We start from the raw sequence: 11,985 nt of genomic DNA on the forward strand, positions 1-11,985 counted from the left end.
TACAATATTCCTTGGAGTTTTGCTTTTGGGGGTCTCTTTCAGGAGGTGATCGGTGGATTCTTTCAATGATGATTTTATCCTCTGATTCTATATCAGAGTAGTTCTCTATGATAATTTCCTGGAATATGGTCTCTACACTCTTTTTCTGATCATGGCTTTCAGGCAGTCCAATAATTTTCAAATTGTCTCTTCTGGATGTATTTTCAGTTGTCTTTCCAATGAGGTATTTCACATTTTCTTCTATTTTTTCATTCTTTTAATTCTGTTTGACTAATTCCTGGTATCTCATGTAGCCATTAGCTTCCAACTGTCCAATTCAAATTTTTAAGGCATTGTTTTCTTCAGTCAGATTATGCACCTCCTTTTCCATTTGGCCAAATGAATTTTTTAAGAAATTGTTTTCTTCGGTCAATCTTTGTGCTTCCTTTTCCAAGCTGCTGATTATTTTTTCGTGGTTTACTTGTTTTGCTTTCATTTCTCTCCCCATTTTTTCTTCTACCTCTCTCAAGTGATTTTTAAAATCCTTTTAAAGCTCTTCCAAGAAGGTTTTTTGGTCTTGAGACCAATTCATCTTCCCTCTTGAGGCTTCACATGTAGGCAATTTGAGAGGATTGTCCTCATCTGAGTTTCTGTTTAGCTCTTCCCTGTCTACACTAAAGCTCTCAATGGTAAGAGCTCTTTTTTCTTTCTTACTCATATTGCAGCTTTTTTTTTTTTTTAGTGAGGCAATTGGGGTTAAGTGACTTGCCCAGAGTCACACAGGTAGTAAGTGTTAAGTGTCTGAGGCCGGATTTGAACTCAGGTACTCCTGACTCCAGGGCCAGTGCTCTATGTACTGCACTGACTAGCTGCCCCGCAGCTTATTTTTTTTTTTAAGTTGAGGTCAGCTCCTGGGGCACCAAGGTCACTATTTCAAGCTTCCTGTGCTGGGGGATAGGGTCTGTGTCACTGGCTTTCTTCTCTGAGACCTCTATGGCTTGTGGATTTCTCACTGCCCTGGGCTTGCTCCCTGTGCTTGCTCCCGGCACACTAGGATGGCCAGGTCGACTCTTGCTTGTCCTGTGGGTAGCCTTCTAGCTGGCAGCCTGCCCTCTCAGCTGGTGTTGGTGGATCTCACTACTGGATGGGCTATGCCTCCAGCTTGCTGAGCCAGGATCAAGGGGCCTCAGTTGCTTGACTGTGGCCAACAGCTTCCTGGTGACTTGTCCCGACCCCCTCCACACTGTTCTGTGCTGCACTGAGATGTGCTGCACACCCCTTTTACCCAAGTGAGACTGATCTTTCCTGAAGTCTTCTAAATTATCTCAGGTTGGAAGATTGAGTTTCTTTGTCTTTTTGTAGATTCTGTAATTTCAGAATTTGTTTAGAGGCTTGATTTAATGTTCTTTTTCAGGGAACCAAAGGAGAGCTCAGGTAACTTGCTGGCTTCTCTCCACCATCTTGGCTCTGCCTCAGGATCATAGATTTAATAATAGCTAGCATAGCAATAGGTTGTATTTATATAGGGCTTTAAGGATTAAAAACGGCTTTACTAATATTTTCACATTTTATTTTCACAACAACCCTGGGGACTAGGCACTATTATTATTCCCATTTTATACGTGAGGAAACTGAGGCAATCAGAGATTAAGTGATTTGACCAGGACCTTTAAGGCAACAGAGACACACAGAGAATTATAGGACTTGTCTGGAATCAAAACTAATAAATGTCTGTAGCAGGTTTTTCTAACTGATGCCAGCACACTATCCACTCTTCTGTGTTGCTTCTTAAGTCAAGGAACCTCTCTGAATCTCAGTTTAATCACTTGTGACCTCTACTTTAAAGAACTGTTGCTTTCCGCGCTACCCAGAAGAGGTATCCATACGGCATTGTACTCGGTTTCCGTTGTAACTTTAAAGGGAAACTTCCACAATGTCTGGAGCCCTGGATGTCTTGCACATGAAGGAAGAGGATGTCCTCAAATTCCTCGCTGCAGGAACCCATTTGGGTGGCACTAATTTGGACTTCCAGATGGAACAGTACATCTACAAAAGGAAGAGTGATGGCATCTACATTATTAATTTGAAGAGAACTTGGGAAAAGCTTCTGCTTGCCGCTTGTGCCATTGTTGCCATTGAAAACCCTGCTGATGTTAGTGTTATCCAGGAACACTGGCCAGCGAGCTGTTCTGAAATTTGCTGCTGCCACTGGCGCTACACCTATTGCTGGACGTTTCACCCCAGGCACCTTCACTAACCAGATTTAGGCAGCTTTCCGGGAACCTCGTCTCTTGGTGGTCACTGATCCTCGGGCAGATCACCAGCCTCTGACTGAAGCATCATATGTTAACCTCCCAACCATTGCATTGTGCAACACAGATTCTCCACTTCACTATGTGGACATTGCCATTCCATGCAACAACAAGGGAGCTCACTCTCTGGGTCTGATGTGGTGGATGCTGGCCTGTGAAGTCCTACATATGCGTGGTACCATCTCCCGGAAACACCCGTGGGAAGTGATGCCTGATCTTTACTTCTACAGGGATCCAGAGGAGATTGAGAAGGAAGAGCAGGCCGCAGCTGAGAAGGCAGTGACAAAGGAGGAATTTCAGAGTGAAAGGACTGCCCCTGCCCCAGAATTCACTGCTGCTCAACCAGAGGTGGCTGAATGGTCTGAGGGAGTGCAGGTGCCATCTGTGCCCATTCAGCAGTTCCCTACTGAAGACTGGAGTGCTCAGCCTGCTACGGAGGACTGGTCTGCGGCTCCTACTGCTCAGGCCACTGAGCGGGTAGGGACGACCACAGAGTGGTCCTAAATTTTATCCCAGGTACTCTAATAGAGAAGGAAAAGATTCTTGAAGGAAAATAAATCTTGATTTCTTATCTTCAAAAAAAAAAAAGAACTGTTGTGTGATTATAGAAAAGTAGTACCAAGAAAGTGCTTTCCATACACGTGGATGGGGATGATGTTGATGCCAATTGCAGTCAATCAACAGGAACTGATGAAGAGCTTACTCTGTATGTGTCAGGTCCTGTGCCCTTAGGCCCTTGGGATATAGATACAAATACCAAACCTAAACCATTCTTGCCCTGGAAGAACTGACATTTGGGCGGGGGTGGCAGTTGTTGGGAGACAGTATGTACACATGTAAGTAAATGTAAAACACATGCAACATGAAACGAATCAATAGGAAAGAGATGGGGTCTCCAGGTACCTGCAGGATTAGGAAAGATTTTTTTTTAGGAGGTAGCACTTGAGCTGAGCTTTATTGAATGTGAGGCAGACAGATGTGAAGAGGGAAGGAATTCTAGATAAGAGGAAAGACTATACAAAGACACAGAGATGGGGGATAGAATGTCATGTAGAAAAACAGCACATAATCTAACAGGGCTGCAACACAACCTGAGTAAAGGAGAGTAATACAAAGGGAGAGGTAGGTTGGAACCCAATTATACAGCCCTTTAAACACAAAATGGAAGAGTTTCAAATCCAGCATCCAACACATACTGGCTGTGTGACCCTGGGCAGATCACTTAACCTGTTTACCTCAATTTCCTCAGCTATAAAATGGAGGCAATGATAATAATACCTACCTATCTGCCTCCCAGAGTTGTCGTGAGGATTGAATGAGAAAAAATTCTAAAGCACTTAGCACAGTGCTTGGCACATAGTAAAAACTATAAAAATGTTAGCTATTATTATTGTTATCATAATCATAATCCTAGAGTGAGTATTCTTGGAGCTTATTATTATTATAATTATAATCTTGCTTACCATCTCACTTAGAGGGGAGGGGAGAGAGGAAGAGAGAGAATGTGAAACCCAAATGATAACAATGGATGTTAAAATTTGTTTTTACATGTAACTGGGGAAAAAAGAAAATATTTTTAAATTAAGTAATATTATTATTATTATTATTATCATATCCAAGAGTGTCCTTGGTGTTTGATGATGATGATTATATTCATCATAATTATTATTTTATCCTAGAATATCCATGGGGCTTTATTATTATAATTATTATATTCATCATCATCACCACCAACATTTTATTCTAGAATGTCCATGGGACTTTTTGATCAGGGGAGAGATGTGTCACCTTGGGAGGTAGAGGAAAGACAGGTGGAAAAGAAGACATACCTGAGGTAAGGGGAACCAATCAAGTAGCTACTTCAATAGTCCAAAAGAGAATAAGGGCCTGATTAGTGTGGAAGCTGTGTGAGGGGAGAGATGGGAATGGATGCAATAGATAAATAGATAAATGGATGCAATTTTCAAGACTTGGCAGCTAATTAAATATGAGGAGGGGAAAAGAGATGTTTCTGAGGTTGCAAGCCTGAAAGAATGAAAAGATATTAGTGCCTTTTACAGAAATAGGGATTTGGTTTCTTTTCTTTTCTTTTCTTTTTTTTTTGTGTGTGAGGCATTGGGGTTAAGTGACTTGCCTAGGGTCACACAGCCAGTAAGGGTTAAGTGTCTGAGGTGGGATTTGAACTCAGGTCCTCCTGAATCCAGGGCTGGTACTCTATCCACTGCGCCACCTAGCTGCCCCTGGTTTCATTTCTGATAAAATGTAAGCTCCTTGAGAGTAGGAACTGTTCAAATTTTTGGTTTTGTTTTTGTTTTTCCATCTAGCCCCAGGGTCTAGCACAGAGTAGGTGCTTCAATGCTTGTTTATTTTTTTAAAATCATAATTGTTTTATTATCTTCCAGTTACATGTAGAGATAGTTTTCAACATTTGTTTTCATAAGATTTTAGTTCCAAATTTTTCTCCTTCCCTCTTTTCCTTCCTCCTTTCCCAAGACAGAAATCTGATAGAGGTTATATATGTACAATCACAATAAACATATTTCTGCATTATTCATGTTGTAGAAGAAGAATCATAACAAAAGAGACAAAAGCACAAAAAGAAAAAATAAGTAGAAGCAGTATAGTCTAATCTGCATTTGGAATCTACAGAGTTTTTTTGTTTGTTGATGTTATTGTTGTTGTTTATTTGGTGGGGCAATGAGGGTTAAGTGACTTGCCCAGGATCACACAGCTAGTAAGTGTCTAGTGTCTGAGGCCAAATTTGAACTCAGGTCCTCCTGAATCCAGGGCCAGTGTCTTATCCACTGTGCCACCTAGCTGCCCCCATCCACGGTTCTTTTTTCTCAATATGGAGAACATTTTCAATCATGAATTCTTTGGAATTGACTTGGATCATTGTATTGCTGAGAAGAGTTAAGTCAGTTGATCATCACACAATGTTGCTGTTACTATGTACAATGTTCTCCTGGTTCTACTCACTTCATTCAGTATCAATCCAGTTAAGTCTTTCCAGGTTTTTCTGAAATCCTCCTGCTCATCATTTCTTACAGCACAATAGTATTCCATTACATTCATATACCTCAACTTGTTCTCAATGTTTGTTTATTGATCGACTTACTTTTCATTTCTGGACAAGCTCCTCCTGCCTCTGCTTTCCATAATTTTCCACTGTTTTGCATCTTCAAATTGCCTCTAAGCTATCAAAAATTCAACAGCACACTCAACTGGGAAATGACTTCATACTTGAAAAGTTTCAGGATTTCATTGGCACAGCTATTTGTTCCAGCAGCATAAATAGCAACACCTTCATGTTGCCATGAGTTTTTTTCACCAAAAAAAAAAAAAATTCCATCATCTATTGACCACCTTCTGTGGCTGAGTCTTCCCATATGGGCTAAGACCTGGCTAGTGTTCAGACAAGAGACACAGAGTTTGTCACCACCCTTCTATCTGAAATCTTTTCAGCTTCATTGGAGCTACCATAACTTATACCTTTCTGACATACCTTTTCACCTACCCAAGTTGACCTATATGTCACTATGAGGCATCAAATCAAGATCATAAAAAAGTAAGCAAGATGTTATTTGCCCACAAATATAACTAGGAGGTATGTGTGTATGTGTAGGGGAACACTCATTTGAACCCTAGTTCTCATAGCTAAAAGCACCTTAAGAGGACACCCAATCCAGTCCCCTGCCTTCAGGTAGTAGTGGTAGTATAATTACCATCTTAATAAGTAGTTTAAAATGGAGACTCAGAAAATTTGTATTTGTCTAATATCACAGAACTTGAAATGAAAGATGTGTAAATAATAATTGATCTCCATTGGCTGAAACATTTTTTTCTTTTCTAAAGAATTTAAAAGCCTTCCTTTTTTATTTTAATCACAGATCTTAATCACAGAATCTGACAGATGAAAGTAGTTCAGGGATAATCTAGTATAATTTGTTCTTGAACAACAAGCATTCTCTTCTATAGCATTCTCAACAAATAGGCATCCAGCTTCCCCCTTGTGACATCTGTTTGGGGGGAATCTGCTTCTTATCTAAACAGCTCACTTCACTCCCCCACAAGACAGTTAGGCAGGCTCTTCTTACATCAAGCTTGAATCTACCTCTATGTTATTTCCACCCGTTTGTTTCCAGATCTCCACTCTAGGACCAAAGAGAACAAAAGTCTAATCTCTCTTCCCTATGACAGCCCTTCAAATAACTGAAGACTGCTAGTGTGTCTGCCCTAAATTTCTTCCTAAGACCAAATGTCTCCAAATCCACTGACTTATCCTGAAGTGTCATGTTCCCCAAGCTGGTAGTTTTTTCCTATACATTCCCCACCTTATTCTTGATTTTTCTAAAATTTGTGCCCATAACAAAATGCAGTAATCCAGAAGTCACCTCGGGAAGGCAGAGTATGGAGAGAATACTTGTATTCTCTTGTATTATGCCTCTTCTTAATACATTAGCTTTTTTTACAGTCATCCAATTATCCCAGTGACTCACTAACCTTGGAGGTCACTAAAACTTTAAGATCTTTTTTCTTCAAACTAATACCTAGTTACATCTTCCCCAATTTATACAGTTACTTACTGATTTGATTTTTGAACTTGTGACTCTTGTTTGAAAATTTTTAGTATATTTTATTTTTAATTTATGAAATAAAACAAGCATTTCCATTACATAGTAGAATAAAACAAAACATGATTGCACATGAAACTACAAATCTATTATGTACAGTTTGCTGTTCCTTTTAAAATATATAATAAAGTTATCGTGTAAATTTCTTTTTCCCCTTCTCCCCACCTTGGAGATGACTACCATTAGACACAAATATGCATTATATATATATATATAAATTCTATACATATTTCTGTTTGTCAGAAATTCATCTCTAGATGCATATATCATCTTTTTTCATATGTCTTTTAAATTTGTTTTATTCAATTGGGCCTATTGCTCTGGGCTTTCAAAATCCTTCTGGTCCAGATGTTGTATGTACTCTACAGTGTTAGCTGTCACTCCCACCTTCATGTCCTCAGCCAGTAAGGCAAGCATGCCATTTATGTCTTCACCTTAGACTGTTTTACACACATCTCCAACAAGGTGGAGTGTTCTTATCTTTTTTTTTTTAACTGAATTGACTGATTTTCAGGGTACTCCCTGAATTGGCTTTTTCTTGAGATATTCTATAAACTAAGAGTTCTTAAACTTTTTATTTGTGTTCAGAACCTATTTAGCAGTAAAGCCAATGTTATCCTTTCTCAGAATGATGTTAAATAGGAATGTATTTTTCCTATCTAAATTCACAGACCTCCTAAAACCTATTCAGGTACTCCATGCAGGACTGTGGACCCCAGGTTAGGAACACCTGATTTGGAACCAAATTCTATACAAATCACATAGAAGTTTTAAACACACACACACACACACACACACACATACACACAAAGCAATTATGCCATTTCATGTGTAAAGTGTTTAGGGGATTTCATGAGAATGAAAAACTTTTAATTATAGAATGGTAAAGATGAACAAGACTATAGAAACTATCTAGTTTAACTCCCTCATTCTCCACATGAAGAAAATAAGACATCCAGAGATTAAGCAGCTTGTCCATTGGCACAGAGGTACTGAAAACAGAATCCATGCTACCTAACTTATAGCCCAGTGGTCTTCTCATTATAACATAATATCTCTCCTCTGTCTATCACTTGAATCATAAGACATCACGTTTTGCTTAGTAATTCTCTCGTCTAAGACATTATCACCTCACATATAACCAACCTGTTTCTGATATTTTCAAAGAATCATAGATTTTTAGAGCTAAAGTGAACCTATCCAATTCATGAATCCCTACCACAGAGCTCATGAAAGCCAGGTAGTACAGTGAATATAACTCTGGGCCTGGACACAGGAAGACCAGGAGTTAGTCAAATCCTGCCTCAGACACAAATTAGCAGGGTGACCCCTTCGGGGAAGGAACTTAACCTCAATTTCCTCATTGGCAAAATGAGCATGATAATTGTATCTACTTCACAGGGTTGTTATAAGGATCAAAATGAAATAATTCTCTAAACCCTAATGCACTATTAAACTGTTGCTGTTGTTCAGGCATTTCAGTTGTGTCTGACTCTCAGTGACCCTGTTTGGGTTTTTTTGTTGTTTAATCTTAATTTCCATTTATTTTATTTTTCCAGTTACATGTAAAGGTAGTTTTAAACATTTATTTTCATAAGATTTAGATTTCCAAATTTTTCTCCCTCCCTCCCTTTCCTCCTTCTCCTCCACAAGACAGCAACAAATCTGACATAGGTAATATATGTACAATATACAAGTGCTTTTTTTGTTGTTGTTGTTGTTCTGTGTTCAATCAATATCACTTCTTTCTCTGGGAGTGGATAGCTTGCTTCATCATTAGTCCCTTGGGATTGTCTTGGATCATTGCTTTGCTGAGAGTAGTCAAGTCATTCACAATGGCTCATAGAACAATACTGCTGTCACTGTGCAGAGTGTCCTCCCAGTTCTGCTCACTTCACTATACATCAGTTCATATGAATCTCTCCACTTTCCCTGAAATCATCCTGCCCATCACTTCTCACAACACAATAACACTCCATTTTTACAATCATATACCACAGCTTCTTCAGTTATTCCCCAATTGTTGGACATACCTTTGATTTCCAATTATTAGCCACCACAAAGTTGCTATAAATATTTTTTGTACAATTCCCCCCCTTTTCTCTTTTTCACAATTACTGTTGTTGGGGCAGCTAGGTGATGCAGTGGATAGAGCACAGCCCTGGAGTCAGGAGTAAGTGAGTTCAAATCTGGGATCAGACACTTAACACTTACTAGCTCACTTAAAAAACAAAACAACATCAAAAACATTACTATTGTTAACTGTTTCCCTCCATCCTATTCCCTTCCCCATGATATTTACTCTATTATGTATCTTCTTTCATCCCATCCCTCTTCAAAAGGGGTTTGCTTCTGACTGTCCCCTCCCCTAATCTGTCCTCCTTTCTTTTGCCCCTCCCTCTTTATCCCCTTCCCCTCCTATTTTCCTGTTAGATGGACTACTCCATCCAATTAAGCGTATATGTTATTCCCTCCTTGAGTCAATTCTGATGAGTGTTAGGCTCATTTACTGCCCAGTTTAAATAGATTATTCCACCCAATTGGGTGTGTGTGTTAATTCCTCCTTCAGCCAACTCTGATGAGATTAAGGTCTTTTACTGCCCTGCTCCTCCACCATCTCTTCCACCACTCCATAAACCCTTTCCTGTATTTTTCATGTGGGATTTTACCCCATGCTACCTCTCCCCTTCCCCTCCCCCAGTACATTTCTCTCACCCCTCAATTTTACCCTAAAGATGTCATCATGGGGTAGGTAGGTGACACAGTGGACAAAGCATTTACCCTGGACCCAGGAGGACCCCAGCCACAATCTGGCCTCAGAAACAAGACACCCACCCACTTCACAACCCCAGGGATGTCACCTAACTCTAACTTTTTATGGTTCTCTAGGGTCTTGTATTTGAAAGTCAAATTTTCCATTCAGTTCAGGACTTTTATTCATGAATACCTGAAAGTCCTCTTTTTCATTGAATTCCCATTTTTTCCTCTGAAATATTACACAAGTTTTGCTGGATACATGATTCTTGGTTGTAATCCCAGTTCCTTTGCCCTCTGGAATATCATATTCCATGCCCTCTGGTCATTTAATGTAGCATCTGCTAGATCTTGTGCCATCCTGACTGGGGCTCCACAGCACTTGAATTCTTTCATTTTGGCACCTTGCAAAATTTTCTCCTTGACCTAAGGGCTCTGGAATTTGGCTATAATATTCCTGGGAGTTTTCCTTTTGGGATCTCTTTTAGAAGGTGATCAGTCGATTCTTTCAATTTCTATTTTAACTACTGCTTCTAGAGTATCAGGGCAATTTTCCCTGAGAATATCTTGGAAGATGATGTCTAAACTCTTTCCTTGATCATGGTTTTCAGGTAGACCAATAATTTTCAAATTATCTCTCCTGGATCTATTTTCCTAGGTCAGCAGTATTTCTAAGAAGATATTTCACATTGCCCTCTATTTTTTTATTCATTTGGATTTGCTTTACTGTGACTTTGTTTCTCATAAAGTCACTAGCTTCCATTTGTTCAATCCTAATTCTTAGGCAATTATTTTCATCAGAGAGCTATTGTATGTCCTTTTCCATCTGGCTTTTCAAGCTGTTGACTTTTTTCTCATATCTTTCCTGTATCACCCTCATTTCTCTTTCCTTTTTTTCCTCTACGCCTCTAACTTTATCTTCAAAGTCCTTTTTGAGTGCCTCTATGGCCTGAGACCAATTTGTATTTTTCTTGGAAGCTTTAGATATAGGGGCCCTGATGTTGCTATCCTCCTCTGAGGGCACACTTCGATCTTCCTTGTCACTAAAGAAATTTTCTATGGTCCTCACCTTTTTCTGTCTGCTCATCCTACCTTTCTTTTACTTGACTTTCTGCTCCTTAGAGTAGGGTACTGTTTCGAGGCTACACTGTCCCAAGCTTTAGAGGGTCCCACGTGGTATGATTTAAGGAGGGGCAGGTTCTTCACTCACCTGACCTATTTCCTTGTCTGTAGATGACCCCAGGCCAACTTGCTAATCAACCTGCTTTGAGTGCTGTAGTTGTCAGCTCTGACAAGCCTGTGCCCCTCCCCAACCTGGGCCACTGCTACTCAAGCCTACCTCCTGGTTCCCAGCAGGCATGAAAAGCCTAAGTTCTGCCTCAGTACCAGTGGAGACCCTTGTAATCACCCCCTGCCAAGGGCTCAACCCTCTCACCACACCGTGAGCTTAGTTCCAAATGATACTGGCCCTGCAGCAGATTCAGAGGCTCTGGGAGTCTCTTTCTCTGGCAAGGCCTTCCTGGGACTTTATCTGTGTCAGTGTGACTGTGGGGGTTGGGCTCCACTCATTTTTTGGCATAGCAGCTCCTTCCTTCAGACCTTCCAAGCCATCCTTGGTTGAAAAGTCCCATCCAATACCTGAAGACTAATATCTCCCTTTAATATCTCACTTTTCTCTTCCTTGAACTAAACATCCCATTGGAGAATTACTCATATGGTGTAGCTTCCAGACGGTTCCCTAATTTGGTTGCCCTTCTGTGGGTATCCTTTACTATGTCAATATCACAATAATAGGAGGCATTATGTATTAATTATACATAATTTTCCAAATGTGATTTGACTGGTGAAGAAAAGAATAAGATTATTACTTCCCATTATCCTCCTATTAATGCAGCCTGAGATTTCAGGGGCTTCTTCAAAGAAAAAGCCACTTCACACTTCTGGTTCATAATAAGCTTATGACCAACTACAAGTTTTAAATCTTTTCTCACATGAACTGTTTCCATGCCAGTCCACAGCATGCAAAGGCAACACAGCACTCTATATAGAATTCTCTTATATCACAAGATATTTTTCTGATTACTGTTTTGTATATGTGTAGGTGTGTCATTGACTTCCCACCAAGTTGTAAGCAGGGATCATAGCACCCCTAATTTCTCTCCCTTGACACCTAACACAGAGCTCTCCATAAAGTACAGTAAGCATTTGCTTAATTGAAATTATAATAAAATTTATTCCATTAGCATTTTCAGGCTTTTGTCAGTTTGGATTGTTTTAATTGTTTTTGGAGGGAAGTTTCATTAAGC

At 39.8% G+C, this 11,985-nt stretch overlaps 1 pseudogene; it reads left to right on the forward strand.

Annotated features, from left to right (window-relative positions):
• The first annotated feature begins 1,912 nt into the window (after positions 1-1,912).
• On the forward strand, positions 1,913-2,795 carry LOC122731675 (annotated as a pseudogene).
• The last annotated feature ends 9,190 nt before the right edge of the window (positions 2,796-11,985 follow it).

This window comes from Dromiciops gliroides, chromosome 6 (assembly GCF_019393635.1).
Source record: "Dromiciops gliroides isolate mDroGli1 chromosome 6, mDroGli1.pri, whole genome shotgun sequence".
In the NCBI taxonomy this organism is placed as follows: domain Eukaryota; kingdom Metazoa; phylum Chordata; class Mammalia; order Microbiotheria; family Microbiotheriidae; genus Dromiciops; species Dromiciops gliroides.